At 38.9% G+C, this 12,999-nt stretch overlaps 1 protein-coding gene across 12 annotated transcripts in view; it reads right to left on the bottom strand.

The window, feature by feature from the left end:
- Positions 1 to 12,999, bottom strand: part of RGS7 (regulator of G protein signaling 7) — a 600,061-nt gene that overhangs the window by 328,043 nt on the left and 259,019 nt on the right. The window lies entirely within an intron of this gene.

The raw sequence follows: 12,999 nt of genomic DNA, 5'->3' as shown, positions 1-12,999 counted from the left end.
GCCTTTCTAGTTTTTGCCACATTAATAGTTTAAATTCTGTTAAAAAGAGATGGAGGAAACAGCAAGAAAAACAGCCATGTTAGGGTCCATTAAGCTACCAATAGGAATTTTGTGGTTTGAATATTGCATTTCTCCTGACTTCATGTACCTGGTTATAAAGGTTAAGATCAAAGAGTGTTTATTTCACAAGGTTTTAGAAACCATTGTCATAGCACATTCATGCTTCATTAATGTTACCTCTACTGAAATCAGTGCAAAAGCAAGTAGAGCCTTAAAAGCATCTGCTTGAATTGCTTCTTCAAGCAAGAGAATTGCCGTGATTTTGTTTTACAATAAAGTTCTAAAACCTGCCTAGAAATCCAGGACTGATTGCCAACTACTATTACATCTCTTGCCCGGGTACTTACTGAAGTGTGTTATGAAACAAATACACACACATACACACTCTCATGCACACACACTCATGCATGTGCACATACACTCCACACATGCACATGTACACACACACATATATGCACACAAGTACACATACATGTGCATGTACACACACATGCACACACACACATATATATAGAATAAAATGAATGTAACACCACAGCCTTCTGCCCGTTTACTAGATTCCCCTTTATCTTTGTTTCAATCTCATTAGTACACTCTCTTTTACTTTTACAAATTGCTGGTAATTCTAAAGGGCTGTGCTTCACAAAGTCAATGTGGAATTTAGTTTCGAAGAACATTCATTCATTCAAATCATAGCCACAGACTTTACTCATGTGCTTCTAAACCTGGGAGATGCAGAGACACACAAACATACCCAAGTGGTAGTATGGGACTTAAAATCCATTCATCCATTTACTCATTCCACAACCACTTATCACTAACTCTAGACCAGATATATGACTGGGCACCGTGGATATGAAAATGCATATAATACAGTTCCTACCCTCAAAAAATTCAGTCAATAGTGACAACCAAGGTGAAATCTGAGTAAAGTATGTAGTTTAGCTAATAGTGTTGTACTAATGTTAATTTCTTGTTTTGATAATTATGCCATGGCTATATAAGATATTAACATTAAGGGAAGCTGAGTAAAGGGTGTATGGGAATTCTGTTATCTTTTCTTTTTTTCTGTAAGCCTAAAATTATTTCAAAGTAAACAGTTTAAAAAAAAACACAGTCTAAACTTTATATTAATGAATTATCAAATTTCCATTGGCTGGGCGTGGTGGCTCATGCCTGTAATCCCAGCACTTTGGGAGGCCGAGGCGGGCGGATCATGAGGTCAGGAGATCGAGACCATCCTGGCTAACACGGTGAAACCCCATCTCTACTAAAAGTACAAAAAATTAGTTGGGCACGATGGCAGGCGCCTGTAGTCCCAGCTACTTGGGAGGCTGAGGCAGGAGAATGGCATGAACCCAGGAGGCGGAGCTTGCAGTGAGCCTAGATAGCGCCACTGCACTCCGGCCTGGGCGAAAGATTGAGACTCCATCTCAAAAAAAAAAAAAAAAAAATTTCCATCAACACAGCTTTAGAATGGTTTTCAGCTAAGAAATCTAATGTGCTTGGTATCAACGAATGTATTACTATGTTGTAATCACACTATGAACAGATGTATTACTATGACAAATAACTGGAGATGTGGAAAGAATGGGTTTTAATGAAACACAGGTTTGTATTTGACTCTTAGCTTTTCTAATTATTATCTATGTTCTTTGAGTAAGTTAAATAACCTCTCTAAGGCTCAGTTTTCTGATCCATAAAATGGTGATAATAATACTTGTAATAATTTCTTCATAGCGTTCTTCATGGGATTGCATTGGGCCTAGGGTGGGGTAAAGTATTTTAAGGGCAAATGATACAACATATATAAAGCCTGGTACATATATAGAACAACAAATATTAGACCAAATGTCCATGCACACCCATGATATCTGGGGATGCTTATTCTCCATCTTCATGTTTCTTTCCATGTGGAAGGAGCACCGTTACCCTAATCCCGTTGCCTGTCTCTGCCCCCTAATTTACTCCAGGGGAGCTGAGCTGACTTATCAGATAGAAGAGCTGGGAATGAGAAACTGGCCTGCAGGGCCCATTCTTTTTCTCTCGGCTAGAAGCCCACATCTAACTCTGCTGATGTAGAGATGCCTGCCCTAGTGGGTGAGCAAGTCTATTCAGGATTGTGTTTCAGGATTTACAGTGACTTGTGCACAAACATTCTTCCATAATACCTTTATCAGCAATCAGGGTGACGTTGTGACCCCTATGTGCCTGTCTTTATGGTTATGGTTCTCAGTTGGCTCAGAATTCAAGTATAAAAAGAACATGAGGCTGGGTGTGGTGGCTCACACCTGTAATCCCAGCACTTCGGGAGACCAAGGCAGGCGGATCACCTGAGGTCAAGAGTTCCAGACCAGCCTGGCCAACATGGCGCAACCCTGTCTCTACTAAAAATACAAAAATTAGCTGGGCATGGTGGCAGGCGCCTTTAATCCCAGCTACTTGGGAGGCTGAGGCAGGAGAATCACCTGAACTCCAGAGGCAGAGCTTGCAGTGAGCCGAGATGGTACCACTGCCCTCCAGCCTGGGAGGCAGTGAGACTTCATCACAAAAACAAAAACAAAAAAACTAAAAGAAAAAAATGCTTTTATCAGGCCTGTAAAAGACCCCAACAATAACCAAATACCAAATACCCCACTTCTTTTGTAATAAAGATCTGTAATAAAGATCTCTAAGTATAGAAACATGAAAATAGATATACTCTCATGACTTTTTATTTTGTTACTATTTGTTCATGATTGACCTGCCACGATGTTCAGAAATGCAGAATAAGCTGCTTTGTCCTGCCTCATATCAGCCTCTAAACCCTTGTATTATCTGCTTAATGGTTTAAAGCAGGCTGGATTAGAGGGACATAGAAACCTCTCTGACTCACACTTTCATCTCAGTACCTAGAGGTGTGGAAACAGTCACCTCTGCTTCGGGCTGAATTAAGGTGCGTAGCTATGAGTGGCAGTGTTTTCTTTGTACAGTCTCATCCCCTCTCAGTTCATGGGATCCCAAAGGAGTGAGAATAGGAGGCTGGAGAGTAAAAGTGACTTCTGTGGTTGTATTTCAAAATATTCCATTTTTCTGAGTCATAATTTCCACAAGAGAACAATATTTTAACTCCAAGTAAAAATAGGATTGGTGTTCTAGACTGAAAACGTGAACATGTACATGCATTCAGCTGTTTTTTTTTTTTTATCCAGACATAATTTATCCATGTTTTTATGTTTTTATCCAGACATAATTTATCCATGAACCTTCCCATGGCCTAGAATGAGACAAAAACAAACAAAAGAAAACAACAACAACAACAACAAAATAAAAAAAAAAAGACATGCGAAAAAAAAAAAAAACCTGCTTTCTAAAAACTAAAATCAATTAAAAAAGAAAAAGAAAATTCTAGCACTCAAATGACTGAAGGGACCACCTCTTGGCTAAGGGGACCCCAGGGAAACCCTGGAAGCTAAGTTCATGGCCATGATGGGATGGGGGGTGGGACACACCTCGTTGTACCCCTTCCTCACTAACCACTATTAGGCTTTCTTCCCTAAGGGGCAAACAGAAACTGACCCTTTTGAAAGGCTCCACATTGATAATGTTGATTAATGACTTATCTTCCCGGTACAGAACAAAGCTAAAATGAGATTAGTCATTCCTCTACTCCTCCCTGGGATGTCTGCTCCCTCCGTTCCCTTTTTCTTCAAATATTCACCTTATCTTACGTAAAATGTAAACTTAAAGGGCACTAATTAAAGTCTCGCAAGTATGTAATCATTCCTCTCACTGTTGCCTCCTCTTTTTTAAGGAAAATGTATAAATACTAAACCTCCTAAGAACCTCTTTGGGAAAAACAGCCAAACAGGCATCTGTAACTTGTCCTCAAGCTGGCTCAACAAGCTTCAATGATTGAGATTTATGTCTCAATCACTCATTTTGGTTGTCACAGTCACCAAGGCCACATAAAAAAAACACATGCATCTTATCTGTTGACGTTTCCTCAAGCATTCACTCAGAGTCTATTAATTTTTATTTTAAGCATGAGTTGAACATGCTTGATGGTCTGTTTTCTCACTATTAGCAACAGCAATTGGATGAGAAGAAAAATGCTAAAAGCAAGCAAAAAAAAAAAAAACAGAGCAAGTTAGACAGTAAGAGGTATGAGGGATAGTAAAAAGCAACTCCAATAAATATGAAAATATTTGCGGCAATTTAGTCTAAGGCCAAAAGACTCAGGTACCTCAAGTATCCCATATATATATGTATGTGTGTGTGTATATATGTGTGTGTATATATATATATATACTTACACACATGCATATATATGCATGTGCATATATGTGTGTGTATACACATATATACATGCATATATTCATTAAAATGCCATTGAGTTGTGTGTTTTCACTTCCATAAGCCTGTTTCTGAGGATGAGGAAACTGGGCATGGGAGAAGAGAACACTAGACGATGGACATGGACAGGAGAGTTGGCATGCCTTGGGTCACTGAGGATTTTTCTGAAGGCTATTTTCTTTACTCTTAAGAAGTTCAAAGCAGATGATCTGTAAGATTTCTCCTAGCTACAAAATGACTGAAGTCTGGAAATAATCATCAGCATTCAGAAGGAGGTAAGTTTCCACACTAGGTCAAAGAGCCAATTCCCTGTTACAGACAAATAGATGAAGCTATTAAATTAAATAAAGCCAGGCCAGGCTCGGTGGCTCACGCCAGTAATCTCAGCACTTTGGGAGGCCAACGCAGGAGGATGACTTGAGCTCAGGAGTTTGAGACCAGCTTGGGCAACATGGCAAAACTCCATCTCTTGAAAAAAAATACGAAAATGAACTGGGCGTGGTGGCAAGCACCTGTGATCCCAGCTACTCAGGAGGCTGAAGCGAGAGGATCTCTTGAGCCCGGGAGGTCAAGGCTGCAGTGAGCTGTGGTCCTGCCACTGCACTCCAGCTTGGGCTACAGAATGAGACTCTGTCTCAAAAATAAATAAAATAAAATAATAAATCAAACAAGACCTTATACAACTGTATTTGCTTCCAACTGTCAGCACATTTTAGTTTCAATGCAAGTCGTAGTTATTAAAAGCCTGCATTTAGGCCCGTTAGACCTGAGTTTGAATCCTGACTGTACTACTTACGAGCTATCTAAACAGGTGAGTTAATTTAACACTCAAAGATTCGGTTATCTCATCTGTAAAATGGAGACAATCATAAATTGTACACATCTTATCAAGGGTGAGAATTAGTGAAACAATGCTAATTAAATGCTTACTATGATGCCACCACCAACACCATCATCATCATCATCATCAACATAATTTTCTTCCTTCATCATTGTACTAGGAAAATACGGACTCTTTTTCTTTTATAATTCAGCTGGCAAAGATGCTGTAGTTAAGTGCAAATACTTATCAGATGCAATAAATTGTCAAGCAATAAGTAGTCAGAGCTGCTTATACATAAGCTCTGTCTTTGATGTCTTGTAAAAAACTGAGTTCATGTTGGCCCCTACAAGACAGGAGATTTGATTTGAAGAAATGTCAGGGGAAATATTTGTGCATATAAGCAAAGGCTATGTAAGCTATGAAAAAATCATATTTAGAAGGGGAAATGAGATTGTATTCACTTTAAACAAAATGAAAATGTCTTTGCTCTCATCTTTTCTTGACAAATTTGCCTCTTGAAGTTATTTAGAAGATTAAAAATTGAATTAAATTGAGTGCTGTTTGCAAGACTTAATTTTTTAATGCAAATTGATTCACTATGTATGATAAAAGTAAAAGTTAAACAACTGTATTTTGCAAAGTAATTTTCAGAATATGTATTGCTGAACTCACTCAAAACTTTTTTTGCTTCTATTACAGAACCCTCCATGTTTCATTAACTAGTAAAACTATCTATTTTCCCTTAGATGTAAACTCTGGAGGAAAAAATTCTTACCTTACTCATCTTTGCATTCTTAATATATAAAGTGCCTGGTCCATAATGGAGGCTCACTTTAAAAAGAGGAGAGGGGATTGATGTATTTTTGTTTAAGGCATATGTTTGCTTTTTCTGAGAGCCTCAAAACAAAAGTGGAAGTTAACTTAAGATTTGGTCTTGAGATGTTTGATATGTTTTTTTCTTTGTATGTAACTTTTGTGAAAAAATACATTATCAGCATCAGAAATAGTGACACAGAGTAGTTCAACGCAGTGCAGGTTAAAACACTCTTTTCCTTCTTATTTTTTGCGCAGAGATTCTTCAGCTTACTTGTTAGAGGAATTTCTTCCTTTAATGCAACGGAGTAAATCAGTGGCTGTTGATGAGGCTGTCTTCTTGCTTGTAGATGTGACACTCAAGTTCATCGCCATGTGTAAGCCCTCAAGATGAAAGGCACTATTGAACTTCAACACCCTGCTCTTTTCCCAGGAATTCATAATTAGCATTTCCTTTGGAATAGTTTAGATGTCACTTCAAGCTTGTGATGTATTTCAAAAAGGCTCAGGTTAAACAGTCCCCACCCAAACGCTTGGCGGAATGAAAGAAGGAGCATATTATGCAGGTCCATCTTCTTTGAAGAGAGTTACTAATTATTCAAGAGGGGCTGCCAGACAGGGCTCCCACATATTGATGAAAACAAACTCACTGCCTTGAAACCTTTCCAGTTCTCTAATGTTCTAAACAATTATGGGAGTTTAATTAAATTAACTTGCAGCTATATTTGCCTGAACTTTACCACAATATCATTATTATTGATTTCATTAAGCCAATCGCTTTACAGAGACACCATGACTGTAGGCAAAACATTTGTATGAAGTAAAGCTAAAACGTTTTGTACTCTGTAATTCTGAAGAAGAAATGAATCAATCAAAATTTCAAAAGAAGTTTTCCAACTCTGCCTTACAACCACCATTAAGCACAGGCATTTGGAGATATAAATGGGAGACTAAATGGGCAGATTGAATGGCTTTTTTCTATGTGCACATACTTTCAAATTATGGTGTGTACTGTCATTTTAAGTGCTAGCTATGAAAATGGGAGAAATGATCACTAAAGTGCTTCTTGGATTTCTTGGGCAATTAGGTGGTGGCAGGTTTTCATAATTTAAATCCGCCTATAATTCTTTTTACTTCAGAAAGCCTTTCGAATGCAGAAAATCATTTACACTTCTGAATTCATCAGTGAAAACAGAGAAAGTGGAGTCAGTCTCTAATGAAAGTTAAATTAAGAATAATGAGATTAAAATTTGCAACACAAACTGTTTTCTGCTGTAATAATTCAATTAAAGCTGCTTCTATTTGATATGATTTTTCCCCATGTTATAGTTGATTGCAGTCAGTATCTTAACTCAGAATTAATTACTCTTTTCATATTAAAAAACTGCCATTTTCATGAATAATTGACTAAAAATAGAAACTAGTAAAATCTTATTGCATGTAAATCTGTCCTAGTTTATCTTAAATATAGATTTATTTATTTAAAAAACAGTAACTCAGTGAGGCGTGGTGGCTCACGCCTATAATCCCAGCACTTGGGAAGCCGAGGCCAACGGATCACCTGAGGTCTGGAGTTTGAGACCTGCCTGGCCAACATAGCGAAATTCTGTCTCTACTAAAAATACAAAAAAATTAGTCAGGTGTGGTGGCGGGTGCCTGTAGTCCCAGCTAATCAGGAGGCTGAGGCAGGAGAATCCCTTGAACCTGGGAGGCAGAGGTTGCAGCGAGCCGAGATCGCGCAACTGAACTCCAGCCTGGGTGACAGAGCGAGACTCCGTCTCCCAAAAAAAAACAAAAAAAAAAACCAAAACAAACAAACAAAAAAAAACACCACCACCACCACACACACACACACACACACACACAAACACACACACACACACACACACAAGAAAACATAACTCATTTGAAAGCTTAGAAGCTTAGAAATTTTATCCTTTTGTGATTTTGCAGAAATAAAGTAGAGGTATTTTTTTCTAATTTATAGACGTTTCTGCTTTTTTTTTTTAAATAAAGCATTTCTGTCATTCATCTCAAGGAATATAACCTCTACTGAAAATAAATAAACAGATAAATAAACAACTATGCTCACTGTGTTTGTTGGGATTACTTGGGTTGACAGAATCCCAAATTCAATTGTCATGAACAAAGAACTGTGTTGTAAGTACTGTGGGATGTTTTCTGGAACTCGAAGACGGGCACATGAGTGGGTCTCATAACCAGCCTGCCTTTAGGGCATGCTTACTGTCCCCTCCACTCTGCCTCTTGTGGTGATCCCACTTTTTCTTCTCGGTCCAGAGTCCTCTCTTAGTTCTTCAATGCACATAACAGCAAAAATGGCTGCCCTTACTGCTTGAGTTTTACAGTTTGTAAAATTAAATAATTCAAATTTAAAGCTGTTGGAACTTTAAATTATTTGAGCTTTGAGAAAAATGTGACTATATGGCCTGAGTCACATAGCATGCAGCTGCAACTCCTGCGTCTCCGATTACAGATTACAGTATGTTACTCTTGTGCTGTAGAGGATTAGGAAAGGCTGAAAGTTGCCATAAATAAGAGTCCATTACCCCTCCTTATAAAATGTCGAATCAGTCTTCCTTGGAATGTAGTAAACTATAACCAGTCAAACTCCTGTAACATAATCTAAGAATTGGTCTTGCATGAAAAATGTTGCAACTCTGTTGCATTTCTCTGTCTCTACCTATATAAGTGAAACCTTACCTCCACACTTGGATGCACTAACCCCATTCTTTTGGAGTCTGTGTTACCCAGGTAGTGACAGCCTCAAACTTTGTGCTTAAATAAATTCTACACTTAATCATATTTTCTGAATCTCATTATTTAATGCTGACAAGTTTACATGAACTCAAGGAGAAATTCCTCCTCTAATTTCCATACCTGAATTTTGGGGCAAAAACTTTGATTTATAACACTGGAGGTGGGAGTTGGAAGGGGTGCTGGGCAGAGAAACTAAAGGCATTCGTTGTCACCTTATTCAATATGAAAACCCATTGAACAATACATGGATAGAGTTATACAGCAGAAACAAAGTGTAAGAAAAGCAGTCTCAAAAAAATAAGAGTGGGTGGTTGCTGAATAATGAGAAAGAGCCCAAGGGCCAGGTGCGGTGGCTCACACCTGTAATCCCAGCACTTTGGGAGGCTGAGGCAGGTGGATCACGAGGTCAGGAGCTCGAGACCAGCTTGGCCAACACGGTGAAAGCCCGTCTCTACTAAAAATACAAAAATTAGCTGGGCGTAGTGGCGCGTGCCTGTAATCCCAGCTACTCGGGAGGCTGAGGCAGAAGAATCGCTTGAACCCGGGAGGCAGAGGCTGTAGTGAGCCGAGAACACACCACTGCACTCCAGCCAGGGCAACAGAGCGAGACTCCGTCTCAAAAAAAAAAAAAAAAAGCGCCAAAGAAAGACAAAAATTGATGCAGAAAAAGAAAAGAACGTTGGACAGACAAGCCAAACAACTGAATGAGATTTCACAGCTATGAAAGACAGAAAGACGGAAGCAGCATGACCAAATAGGCCACCTGGTTAATTACATTGTACTCTTCGGCCATGGTAAGTATTTGCCCCAAGGTAGAAAACGCCAACGGTGCTAAATGTGTGTGACAGAGCAACTTAGGTTTCCAGATTTCTTTTTTGTTCCTAGGAGGTATCACATCTTTAACTCTCAAAAGGAGCCTCATGGCTATTTTTTATTGCAGTCAAAGTTCAAATAGGAGAGTTGTCAATGTCCCCTGAACTATTTGGGAAAGGCTCATGGGAAAAGTCAGATTAAGCTGATCCTAGAGGGTAGGCAGGATAGAGAGCTATAAAGGAAAGGAGGAGGCAGAGCACATGAATACTTTAATCAATTGCTTCATCTTCGGCGTCAAGATGGAATGAATAAGACTCCTGCACAGAATAATGAATTCTGTCAGAATCCTTCTCCTTCTGCCTCTCCAACTTGACAATTTTAACCTCTCTGGAAGGTGTCACTGTAGTCATTCTCAAACACAATTCCACCTTTGCTATCAACTTACTTCACATACTGCCTGCTTGAAATTATCTCTTATATGAACTCCTTACCTCCTGATCCCACTTGAGCTCACATCAGTTCGCTCAAGTAGCAAACCCCAGAATTAACTTGGGAACAAGTTTAAATATTTCATCTCTTGTTTAAAACTTTCATTGGCCTGACAACCCCATGAATTTTCTGTAAGCGAAATGACCACTCAAATTTGTCCACGATATGACGCCCAACTGTCATTCTAGCATTATAACTTGCTTCCCACATGCTCAGCAATTGCTCCTGCCTGCCTCACCTTCTCACATACTCCTCCTCATGCCAGTTGCGCCCTTCCCTTTTCCATCTGTGCCTGTGGAAATTCAGTTATACTTCTAGGATCATTCCAAATTGTAATTTCCTACTGATGTCTGTCTTTATCCCTCCCCTCACGTCTCTCATCCCAACTGGATATGATCATAGTCCCTGTTAAACTACATGAGATCTTTATTTTTAGTTTAAATTTTTTTTACCCTACCTTACTTTACATGACTTATATATAAGCTACTTATTAACATAAATATCATTCTCTTTAGATTATAAAGGCTTTGGTAATTTGCATTAGTTTTGCTATCTGTGGCATGGTCCTTGAGGAATTATCATCCCCCATTTTTTACTTTACATATTTCTTTGCTGTGTTTGTATGTTCACCAACAGGATGTATGACTTTTATAATTAATATTATTTTCTATTTGAAATAATTAAGAATTCCGGCCGGGCGCGGTGGCTCACACTTGTAATCCCAGCACTTTGGGAAGCTGAGGCAGGTGGATCGCCTTAGGTCAGGAGTTTGAGACCAGCCTGACGAACATGGTGAAACCCTCTCTTTACTAAAAATACAAAAATTAGCCAGGCTTAGTGTTGGGTGCCTGTAATCCAGCTACTCAGGAGGCTAAGGCAGGAGAATCGCTTGAACCCGGGAGGCAGAGGTTGCAGTGAGCCAAGATCATGCCACTGCACTCCAGTCTGGGCAACAAGAGCTAAACTCCATCTCAAAAAAATAATAATAATAATAATTAAGAATTCCCACTTTAATAGTATTAAAATATTAAACGTTAAGTTCTTTATTCAAATGTCTGTTGTAACACATTTGAGGGTTAAATATCGCCAGCTACTCTTTATAATATACTCCCTGTAAACATTCTGTATAATTGCTATTAACTTTCAACAACTAAACTAGTCTACCCCCAAATTATCTCTTTTTTACAATCTTTTAAATTCAGAGTTAATGAACGAAATTGTTTACATTCCCTTTTTTCTTAGTCACATCTCCAATAACCCTAGAAGTCCGAATCAATAGTCTTATCATCAACCCCCTTTCAGATGGAGAGACCACAGTTCCCGACAGATGAAAGGCTTCTCTTGGGACTTTTTTTAATTGACGCAGGTGCTTGATTTCAGACAAGCCCTTCTATTCTAGCTTCCAGAATCAACTTGAAATTCAGCAACCTCCATGTGTAACAAAAATGGACCAATCATTCCTCTAAAAAATAAATGAACAACGATATTTAGCAAACTAAATACCTAAAGACAGCCATTGATTTGGATGAGTGAAAAAGGCAGAGAATGCAGAAGATGCCTGGGATTTAGCTAATCTCTGAGATTCTGGCAGGAAGGACATAAAAAAAGTCAAAGGGCTCTTGGCTGAGTTTGCCATTTTATTTTATTATTTCATTTTTATTTTATTTTATTTTATTATTGAGACAGGGTCTCACTCACTCACTTTTTTTTTTTCTTTTTTTTTTTTTTTTTTGTTGAGACAGAGTCTCATTCTGTTGCCCAGGCTGGAGTATGATGGTGCGATCTTGGCTCACTGTAGCCTCCACCTCCCAGGTTCAAGTGATTCTCCTGTCTCAGCCTCTCGAATAGCTGGGATTACAAGCGCCCGCCATCATGCCCAGCTAATTTTTGTATTTTTAGTAGAGATGGGGTTTCACCATGTTATCCAGGCTGGTCTCAAATTCCTGACCTCAAGTGATCCACCCGCCCCAGCCTCCCAAAGCTCTGGGATTATAGGAGTGAGCCACCACACTTGGCCAAGCTTGCCATTTTAAAATATTCTTACTAAAGGAAAGGGGTCTCACAATAACTCCACGGAGTACGACAGATTTAAAATAGCTTTGGAACATAAGAATTACTCCAATGTTTCAATTATTTGATTTAAATCCCAGCTTCTCTTTGTAGCCATTTATGTCTTTGTTGTTTATGAAGTCATACAAATATTATGGAAGCCACTTAAGTTTCCCAGCTTCTTGGGTAATAAATTCTGTATGTAAATTATCTGCTAGTTGAATTCATACCTAGTTCCTATTATTTAATTCTTGCCTCATTCAAGCTCAAAAGAAGCCCCACCATTTTACAGTATGAGAATTTAGTGACTAACACCTTGTTTATCCTATTCATGGTATTCGTACATCCATAAATGTTGATCCGCACCATCTCATCCTCCTTTTCGTGAGCAACAGACCCAGTCATTCTCATAGTTCTGTATGGAGCACATCCTTCTACAATTGTCTGCCCCACTTGATATTTGTAAGGGAAACCTGGCCGAGGCCAGGTACCATGGTTCACGCTGTAATCTCAGTGCTTTGGAAAGCTGAGGCAGAAGGATTGCTTGAGGCCAGGAGTTTGAGACCAGCCTGGACAACATAACAAGACCCCCCCCTCTACAAGTAAAAAAAAAAATGAAAAGACAAGTGTAAAAACAACCCAGTCTATTGATGGCCACTGGGCATCACAGACCCGTTTCCAGATACCTGTGTTACAGATATTCTCCCTCCAACACCTTCACACAACTCCAGGACTGATGGTGGGAAGAACAGCTTTATGCATGCTTACTTCCATCCTAATCCTACACTGCAAACCAAGAAATAAGACTGAACATGCACTATGGACTAAAAGCATCTCTG

The sequence above is a fragment of the Pongo pygmaeus genome, chromosome 1, assembly GCF_028885625.2.
Source record: "Pongo pygmaeus isolate AG05252 chromosome 1, NHGRI_mPonPyg2-v2.0_pri, whole genome shotgun sequence".
NCBI classification, from domain to species: domain Eukaryota; kingdom Metazoa; phylum Chordata; class Mammalia; order Primates; family Hominidae; genus Pongo; species Pongo pygmaeus.
The sequence above is the reverse complement of the archived record's forward strand: the minus strand, read 5'-3'. Positions and strand labels throughout refer to the sequence as shown.